General features: G+C 44.8%; 1 protein-coding gene across 1 annotated transcript in view; it reads left to right on the top strand.

Moving 5' to 3' along the window:
• Positions 1 to 5,212: 5,212 nt before the first annotated feature.
• RRAS2 (RAS related 2) overlaps positions 5,213 to 10,214 on the top strand; it is a 124,020-nt gene continuing 119,018 nt past the window's right edge. The window contains exon 1 of the mRNA XM_042957500.1: positions 5,213 to 5,484. The gene's annotated coding sequence lies outside the window, so the exon portion shown is untranslated. The remainder of the gene's footprint in view (positions 5,485 to 10,214) is intronic.

Here is a 10,214-nt window from a genome sequence, read left to right as displayed (position 1 = left end):
CACACTGGGCTGTGTGCTGGCAGTGCAGGGACTGCTTGGGATTCTCTCTCCCCTTCCCTCCTTCTCTCTCTGCCCCTCCCCCCACTTGCACAATCTCTGTCTCAAAATAAATAAATAAACTTAAAAAAAACCTCACGCTAACATACCCCTGACTTGTTTATGTACTTCAAGAGGACAAGGCCTGATCTTTTTAGCTTGACATCTCTTTAGGGCCCAGCATACTCCCTACTAAGATACAGGGTCTTCAAGAAAGGGCGTTGATGATTGACGGATGGATGTTCAGTTCATTCAATCTTCTTGAGTATCTACAGTGAGCTAAGCACCAAGATCACAAAGATTAATGAGACACAGTCCTCCTTAAGGAGTTCAGAGCTTAGTAAGAAGAGCTATGAAAGCAAACACATCATAATATATAGCCCAGGCTAAAATAAAAATCTGAAAAAAATCTTTGTGGGATCCAAGAAGGTGGGAGGTTTGGGGAGATAGGATCTGGGAAGGCTTCTCAGGGGAAATGACATCAGAGACAAGGTCTTAAAGAACAAACAGAAGCTCCTAAACAGAGAAGTGGGAGTGGGAAAAAAGGTATTCTGGGGATAGGGTATTTCAGGCAGAGAAAAAAATACATATAATTACAAAATTTATCAGAGGATCCTCATCTCCTCTTCCTCTGACTTCTTCCCACACTATTCCCTCTATCTATTTCTCTGCCTCATACATTGATAGAAAAATTGCAGTGATTAAGAGCACAGTCCTTGAGCTCTGAAAGATTTTGGTTCTGCCACTTACCTACCCATTTGACCTTGGGCAAAGTCACTCACATTTTACAAATAAGGATAATAGTTTTAATTGCTTTGTAGGATTGTTGGGAACATTAAATGAAATGACAAATTTAAGGAGGGGGCCTGGCACAAGGTAGTGCTCAAGAGATGTTAGCTGCTATTATTTTTATTGTCCTAGTTAAGAACCTTTAAGCTCCAAGGAACAGAAAGCCTAACTCACCCTGGCGCAAACAGTGAGGAGATTCTTCATCTCCTATAATGGGAGTCTTGAAGTAGAGTAGGCTCTAGACATGGAATAATCAGGGCTCTGACTCCATTTCTCTGCAGTTCTCCCAGCTCAGCCCTCTTCTCTGTATTGGCTTTGTCTGCAGAATGGCTTTCCTCATTGTTTAGAGATGGCTGTCCCCATGTACTGAGCAGCTGTGACAACATGCTTCCTTGTTCACGTCCATCACGGCAGAGGAAAAAAAAAAAAAAAGAAAGAAAGAAAGAACACCCTCATCCAGACGGAGATAGAAATCCCTTCTTTAAATCTGTTCAGGCCAGCTTAGGTTATGTGTCTTCTCCTGGGCCAATGACAGGGACTGGGGGATTCACTGAGTTAACTGGCTTAAGCCTGCCTTCCTGAACCAGTCACTGGTAAGTGAGGTTGGCTTCCCAGGAATGCCTAGACTAATTAGGATCCATTTATGGAGTCAGAGGTAGAGTCCAACTTTCTCCTGGTCACATGGATGTATCACAGCAAGAGGGAAAGGGTCCTGTTAGAGACAGGGAGGAATATGTGGATGTTGGCTGGGCAACCAATAGCATCCTCCATGATGCTAGCTATTGAATTTTTTGTATGCTGGCTCACATCTGTCTCTTCTAGGCCTTGGCTCAAATGGCTCCTTACTGGGGATGTTGACCTTGACCATGAGACCAGTTACATAAAATAACACACATACTCCCCTCTCTCCTCCACTCCTCTCCTCCTCTCCTCTTCACTTCCTGCCTCCCTCACCCTGTGTTAGTTTTACCTAAAACACTTACCACCCACCACCTGATATGTCATGTACTTTTGGCTTGATGTGTGTATTGTGTCTCCTCCCTCTAAAAAACCAATTCTAGGGACACCTGGGTGGCTCAGTTGGTTAAACGTCCAACTTTGGCTCAGGTCATGATCTCATGGTTCTCGAGTTTGAGTCCTGCGATGGGCTCGTGCTGACGGCTCGGAGCCTGGAGGCTGCTTCAGATTCTGGGTCTCCCTCTCTCTCTGCCCCTCCCCTGCTCGTGCTCTGTCTCTGGCTCTCTCTGTCAAAAATAAATAGTAAAAACACTTTAAGAATTAAAAAAATAAAAATAATAAAAAACCAATTCTATGAGAGTTTGGTTTATTCAATGCTCTGCGCCTAGTACCTAGAAGAGTCCTGGCTCATAGTAGGCACACGATAACAGTTTGTTGAATGAATAAATGATTCTGGCCAGACCAGACTCTTCTTGTCTTCCTCAGAGGTGGCCACCTGTTATAGGGCCTGGGAATGGCCCCATAACCATCTGAGCTTCCTCAGATCCCCTCATCTTTTCCCCCTGCTCTCTCTCCATTGACTCCACCTGCACCTGTCTCCCTGTCCCTCTAACGTCCATCCGCAGAGCCGGCTGGTATTTGTCCATTTTGTTCTCTTCCTATATAGAATTGATTATCAATCTTTTTCTTTTCCCTCTTCATGCTACAGATTACCGCTTATTCTCTACATGCACAATACTAAGTATATCATATCCAAATAAAATTTTAAAATCTGAGTGGCTCTTCCATCTTGCTGTTTAAGACATAGCGTCTCATTTTTTTGAGAACTCCATTTATGTTTTTAGACGTGTTTGAGAAATGCATGTGGAGTTCGTTCCTATAGGTCCTTCTGAGTCTACCATTCTGGGCTTCCTAAATTTTTACCCTCTTTGCTCTGTGCTGACAGTGGGGATTCTGTCAGCCTGGGATTCTCTCTCTCTCCCTCTCTCTTTGCCCCTCCTCTCTCATGCTGTCTGTCTCTCTCTTTCTCTTAAAATAAAAATAAACTTTAAATAAATAGATAAATACATTTTCACCCTTTTTGAAGTCTCCTTTGCATGAATATTTTTTTAAATTTTAAGGGAAGGGCACCTGGCTGGCTCAGTTAGTGGAGTGTGGGACTCTTGATCTCGTCATTGTGAGTTTGAGCCCCACATTGGGTGAAGAGATTACTTTTTTTTTTAATGCTTATTTTTTTTTTTTTTAATTTTTTTTTCAACGTTTTTTATTTATTTTTGGGACAGAGAGAGACAGAGCATGAACGGGGGAGGGTCAGAGAGAGAGGGAGACACAGAACCGGAAACAGGCTCCAGGCTCTGAGCCATCAGCCCAGAGCCTGACGCGGGGCTCGAACTCACGGACCGCGAGATCGTGACCTGGCTGAAGTCGGACGCTTAACCGACTGCGCCACCCAGGCGCCCCTTTAATGCTTATTTTTGAGAGAGAGAGAGAGAGACAAAGCATGAGCAGGGAGGAGCAGAGAGAGAGAGAAAGAGAGAGAGAGAGAGATACACACACAGAATTTGAAGTGGGCTCCAGGCTCTGAGCTGTCAGCACAGAGCCTAACACGGCTTGAACTCACAAAGAGAGAGATCATGACCTGAGCTGAAGTCAGACGCTTAACTGACTGAACCACCCAGGCACCCCGAGATTACTTTTTTAAAAATTAAAAACAATTTTTTTTTTCAGGGAAAAACTCTGTTTTCCCCCATACTTTCCCACCCTAAAACCCATCTGCCTCTAATGAGGGACATTTAATAGGGCATTCGTTTCTTGGGCGATATTTTCCAATTCTAGGACTGGACAAAAGACTGATAGTAAAAGTCACAACAGGTAACTACGCATTTGCTCAGAAATGTACAATGAGCCATACCAATTGCTCTTTTCTGAATTATAAAATTACCACGTGCTCATAAGATATTACTTGTTTCCAGCACAAAGTGAAAGTCTCTCCATCTTCTCTAATCTTACTCCTTGAGATAATTTCTGTTAAGGAATTAGTGTGTATTCTCCAGATTTGTTCCTTGGGATGCATGGCACGTATTCCAGAGTTTTAGCTCCTCCTCTGATACAAGCTGGTGTCAGGAAGCTACCCAGGCAGGGTTCCATTTTCTAGCCATCCTTGTGTCCAGGTGTGGCCACGTATATAGCTTTTGCCAGTGGCGTGTGAGCAGAAATGAGGTATTATTTCTGGGCTGAAGCTTTCAGGAAGGGAGTGTGTGTCTTCCACACCCTGTTCTCCTTCTGCCCATTTGAAGCCCTGGGAGGTGGCAGGCCCACTGAACGAAAGGGTCTTCGAATCACTGAGTTGGGGGCGGGGGGGGCCACTAGCTGAGCAACCTTGAACTTCATGTGAGTGGGAACTCGACCTCTGTTATGTTGGAGTCTTTTTTTTTTTTTTTTTTAATGTTTTATTTGTTCTTGAGGGGAGGGAGGAGGGGCAGAGAGACAGGGAGACACAGAACCTGAAGCAGATTCCAGGCTCTGAGCTGTCAGCACAGAGCCCGACGTGGGGCTAGAACTCACAAGCAATGAGAACGTGACCTGAGTCGAAGTCAGACGCTCAACCGACTGAGCCACCCAGGGACCCCTATGTTGGAGTCTTTATGCATCCGGCGTTTATTTGTTGCAGCAGCTAGCAGTACCATAATTAACACAGAGTGTGCAAACTCAAGCTATTTTATGTTACATTAAATTCGCCTACACAAGTTAAAAAAAAGGGGGGGATCACATGGTACACCATGATGTTATTTGGCTTTCACAGTTGCAAGAGGTCAGCTAAGAGACGTGGCCAAGAGGTGGAAAAGGCAGAACTGGAATCTGGGCCTCCAAGCCCCCAAGCCTGTGTTCGTTTCAGTACCCTCATGCCAGCTGGAAACTACCTCTTTGATGATCCTAACATGTAAGAAGGTGTTATTTGTGAGGCTTCTTTGATGACTCAGAACAGCTGCTTTCCCCTCTGAGGTGGGGGGCGGGTAACCCAGGTGAGCTCTGCCCACCCAGGAGTCTGTGGCTTCCTGCCTTCCTCAGTTCAAGGGTTTCTTAGAGAAGGAGCCTTCAAAATAATCATATTTCTCAGAAGACATAGTTTGATTTGACAAGCACAGGCTGAAAGCCCGCCCAGGGGGCCGGGGTATGAGGGTTTGGTGAACAGCCGTGGAGACCGCAAGAGCTAGAACCCAAAGCCTCCTTCTCCCGTGCAACGCGAACACCTTCCGGGCACTCAGAGCTTATGATCAGTTCGTTTATGTCCCCAGAGGGGGCTCCCTCCTCCAGGTCACAAACACCATCAGAAAGTAAGCTGCAGAAAGCCAGATGGCCTCAGCTCTCATAGGCTTCCAGGAAACTCGGCAGTTCTGAGAAGCCCCAATTTCCTGCCTCACATCCAGAGCCTGGGTGGGGAAAGTCAGGGAGGCCCTCACTCACTGCGCCCTTCACCCCAGCACCTCACCCTGGGGAATACCTCTGTGTGCACAGCTGCTGTGAAGCAGCATGAGCACCAAGATGGGGTGAGAGGAAGGCCTCTCGGCTTCTCAGACTCTGGGATCGCCCGCTTCTCTGGGACACCATCCACACCCATTTCTCCTCGGCTTAGCGGACGTCTATTACCTCCTGAGCTGAAGACGGGTCCAGAGGTGAAGCAAAACAACGGATAACTCAAAGGTATTTCATTGTGGCTATGAAATGTAATAAATCAGTGCTTCCCAGTATGGAAGCCAGATAGCTCTGGTGGGACACAAAATGATTTTAAGGTTTCCACATAAACACCAACATTAAATAATATTTAATTATTCCCCTTTTCACTCCTTTTCAACACTTCTGATTACATCAAACATGTCTTTTAGGTACAATCAGTCTTTAACGTCTCTCTACTTACCAGTAAGACTGCAGAAAGAGAGAGAGACAGAGAGAGAGAGAGGAAACACAAATAATGTTAGAAATGAAAATGGGGTCATGACAATTGGTACAACAGATACTAAAAAGACCAGCGATAAATATTTTCTGACATAATGTAATGGTTTTCAAAAAGATATCCTTTACAAAAGCAACACAATTGTATGCATCTAGAAACAAATCTAACAAAAGGTGTGTGCCTGGTCTTTATCAAGAAAATTGAAAAACTTTAACGAAAAGCATAAAATAAATCCCAAACAATTCTGTCTCCCTCTCTGCCCCTCCCCCACTCACATTCTTTCTCTCTCTCAAAAATAAACATTAAAAAAAAAATTTTAAGCCTAAACAAATGAAGAGATATAGCATAGACAGGAAGACAGCACAATATTATGAAGCTGTCACTTTTCCCAAATTATTCTAGAAATTAAAAAATCCCAATCAGTCTGCTGACAGGATTTGTGTGTATGTATGTGAAATTTTTCTGAATCTAAAATGTAGTTGGAAGAGTGAAAGTGGTGCCATTTTATGTAAGGTGCTCAGGAAAGGTCTCTCTGAGAGATAATTGTGAGGAGTGAAACTTTCTGGGCCAGTTGGGCCAAGACTGAGGCAGCAGGTGGCTTAGAACATTCGGAGAATATGAGGGGGGTCTATGTGGCTGGAGCTAACTGAGTGAAGAAACAAGGCCAGAGAAGTATCCAGAGGCTAACTGAAATTAACTGGGAGATGGGAAGCCAGGAGTTTTTGAGGGAGGAGTGACCAAATCTGATTAAACATTTTTAAGACTTGGAAAGCGTTGGAAATAAATATTAAGTAAACGTGTTCTCAGATGCTATGGAAGTACCGTGAATGCTATGAAGGGGGTATATGAATGGAAGTTTGGAAATTCTGCTTTAGATATTCCTTAGGTCACAAATTTGGTCTTTCTAATTCTGCTTAATCTAAATGGAATGGGGGAAAAACAATCTAAGTTCTTGGAGCGAACACTGACGAATATGCAGGAGGACCAGGCCAGGCCCAAGTCTTCTTCCTGCTCCTTAGGCTTGCGGCTGATGTCTTAGGGTAAATCCCCTGTGGCTGGGCCTCCAATTACAGCCTCCCAGGGAGCGGGTCCAAAAAGCAGTAACTTTGTCCGCTCTTGAAAAAAAAACATCACTGACTTCCAGGCTAATGAGGCTTAAAGAAGGCTAAAGGTGAAAGGGACTCCAGAGAGAGAAATAAAAATAATGAATTATAATACAAGTAGCGTGTCCCTGAGGGAACTCATCTTCTCTAAAAAAACAGTTCCTTCTCTGGCATACCCTAGTCCAGTAAATGGCAACCCCATTATTCATTCAGTCAGTCAACAAATATTAATTAAGCATGTGTTGTCAGTACTGGATCCACTGCGATGAGCAAAATGGACATAGTCTCTGCTTTCATGGAGCTTATAGTCTAATGTGGAGAGAAAGACCATAAAAAATAAAGTAAGTTATTATATATTTGGTGCTGTGAAGGAAACAAATAGGGTGCTGTGAGAGAGCAAGGGTACTTACTACAGGCAGCAGGTGGGCCGCATGTGACCTACTGCCTTTTCTTTGTAAATAAAGTTTTGTTGAAACACTGCCATGGTCATTTGTTTCCATACTGGCTCTGCTTACTTTCCTGCTACGATGGCAGAGTTGAGCAGCTGCAACAGAGACCACATGGCTTTCAAAGCCTAAAATGTTTAGTATCTGGCCCTTTACAGAAAAAGTTTACCTACTCCTGTGATAGAGGATAATGGAGGAGCCTCTTTCCTACAAATGTCCAACAGAACTTTCTGCAATGGTAGAGATGTGCTAGGTCTGTGCTGTCCAATATGGTAGCCACTAACCATGTGTGGTGATTGAGCGCTTGAAATGTGGCTAGTCACCAAGGAACTTAAATTTTACCTTATTCAATTTATCTATCTATCTATCTATCTATCTATCTATCAAGTAGGCTCTACACTCAGTGTGGGGCTTGAATGCACAACCCGAACTAAGATCAAGAGTCGTATGCTCTACCCACTGAGCCAGCCAGGTGCCCACCCCCCACCACTTTCTTCCCTTATTCAATTTTAATTTTTAGAAATTTATTTTTTTAATTAATTAATTAAAATATTTATTTATTTTTGAGAGAGACAGAGCACGGGTAGGGGAGGGGCAGAAAGAGAGAGGGAGGCAAAGAATCCGAAGCAGGCTCCAGACTCCGAGCTGTCAGCACAGAGCCCCATGCGGGGCTCAAACTCACGAACTGCGAGATCATGACCTGAGCCACAGTCAATGCATAACCGACTGAACTACTCAGGTGCCCCTTAATTTATTGTTTTTTTAATTTTTATTTTTGAGAGAGAGAGACAGAGCACAAGACAGAGAGGGGCAGAGAGAGGGAGACACAGAATTCGAAGCAGGCTCCAGGCTCCAGCTGTCTGCACAGAGCCCCATGCGGGGCTCAAACTCATGAACCTCGAGATCATGACCTGAGCTGAAGTCAGATGCGTAAACAACTAAGCCACCAGGCGCCCCCATCAATTTTAATTTTTGGAAATTTCAATTTAGACAGCCACATGTGATTAGTGGCTACTATGTTCAACAGCATAGTTCTATACAATAACTCAGTTCAGAAATATGGGGGCACCTGGGTGGCTCAGTCGGTTAAGCGTCCAACTCTGGGTTTCGGCTCAGGTCATGATCTTACGGTTTGTGAAATTGAACCCCGCATCAGGCTCTGCACTGACAGCACAGAGCCTGCTTGAGATTCTCTCTCCCTCTCTCTGCCCCTCCCCTGCTCATGCTCACCCCCTCTCTCTCTTTCAAAATAAATAAATAAACTTTAAAAAAAAAGTAAATTTTTTCCCTGAATCCTGATTTCTTCCTGACACTTCTCCTACATATCTCTTAAAGTCCCAGTAAGGCAATAAAACCAAAATCAAAATGTATATTCACCATAACTGCAGTCATGTACTCATGTGTACAAGGATACACAGAAGTATGTATCTAATACGTGAAAGCTACTACTATTGTTATTACTTTCTTAATTGGGGAAGCATGGTGGGTGATTTTATTTTGCTCTTTCAACATTGTCATTAGTACTATTGAACCATTATATTTAGTTAAAATCTGAGATAAGTCTGTGCTTGGTTCCTTTGGTTGTCAGGAATGAAGAATCATTCAATTTATCTCAAGTAATGTGTCTAATGTGTGTGAGAGAGGGAAATGAAGAGGCAGACAAGCTTCTCATTGACTCTAAGGAGAGGACCCCTACTGTACTGTGGCTGGGCTGTAAAGTCTGGAAGGTGGCTCCAGATCTAAACAGGTTCAAGGGACCTTAACGACAGGGCTTCCTTAGACCACCACTGCACTGTTCTCTGAATGTGACTCAATTACTTGGCAGGTCTCTACGTCTGCTCCATTTTCTCAGTTTTGTCTCCACTTAGAGTTTCAGATTCCTCATAATCCTTGTTTCCTTAAAGCTTTTGTCTGCTCATCAGGCTTGCCCCTGGTTCTCTCTAAATCATAACCCTCAAACGTCTGCTCTTGTTCCTAAATGTCTCGTTCTCGCGGCATTTCTCTGTTTAAGTTTCCAAATGAAGAAATATGCGTTTTCTCCGGCCCTTCTTTTTGTGTCATTCCACATCGTAGGTAATGGGCCAGCCCATGGATTTGTTTCACGTGGGTTCAAGCTCTCTGCTTCCACCTGCCCAGTCACCTGTAGCCAAAGGGAGGTAGGGTCACGTGGCCAAAGCTGGGCTACCCTGGGCTGCAGACTGTGAGTATAGTAGTTGAGTTAATTGACACGGTGAATCCCAGCCTATAGTGCCTGCACTGGGTGGGACCATCTCTGGGCACCTGAGTCTGTGATAGTATGATTCTTCTATGAGGCTTTGACCCCTGAAGGGCTGGGTCTGTGACCTGAATTGACTCTCTTCACAGCTAGAAGTTCCCAGATGGTTGCTTGGTTGGGGCAAACCCACAACCCTCCCCCCCCAACTCAGACTTCCCCTATCCCTTCCCCAATTTAGAAATGCTTCACCAAGGGAGGGAAGGCCAATGCTTCCCACATGTGGGTCTTAGAGCCACAGAGAAACACTGCTGTCCCTGGGGAGGAGCTCTGTTGCAGAGGCTGCTGGAGAATTTCTGATTTTCTGCTTTGGGCCTTAGTAATTCAGGGATGATGTGGTCAGAGCCTGAAGGGATAAGTTAGCAATTTCACCCCTAGCAGCATTGGCTGGGGCTCGGAAGTTTGGGCCACCTATGACTCAGAGCTGAGTTAAGGAATTAAAGCTGCTGCCTCCCAAATTTGGCAAGGACAGCAGTGGGCGGTGGCTGCACACGCCCTGGGAATCTCCTAGGCAGGCAGAGTGGGCTTCATTTGGCCATATGGGGGTGGGGGCAGGGGAATCTGGAAGTTTTCCATTCCCAGCACGCCTTCCCCAGCTGCTCTGAGTGCCTAAAATAAGCCAGCAGACGCTTCCCTTTACCTTTGGAAGCTTTGGTCCC

The sequence above is a fragment of the Panthera tigris genome, chromosome D1 (genome assembly GCF_018350195.1).
Source record: "Panthera tigris isolate Pti1 chromosome D1, P.tigris_Pti1_mat1.1, whole genome shotgun sequence".
Lineage (NCBI taxonomy): Eukaryota > Metazoa > Chordata > Mammalia > Carnivora > Felidae > Panthera > Panthera tigris.
This window is presented reverse-complemented; position numbering and strand designations above follow the sequence as displayed.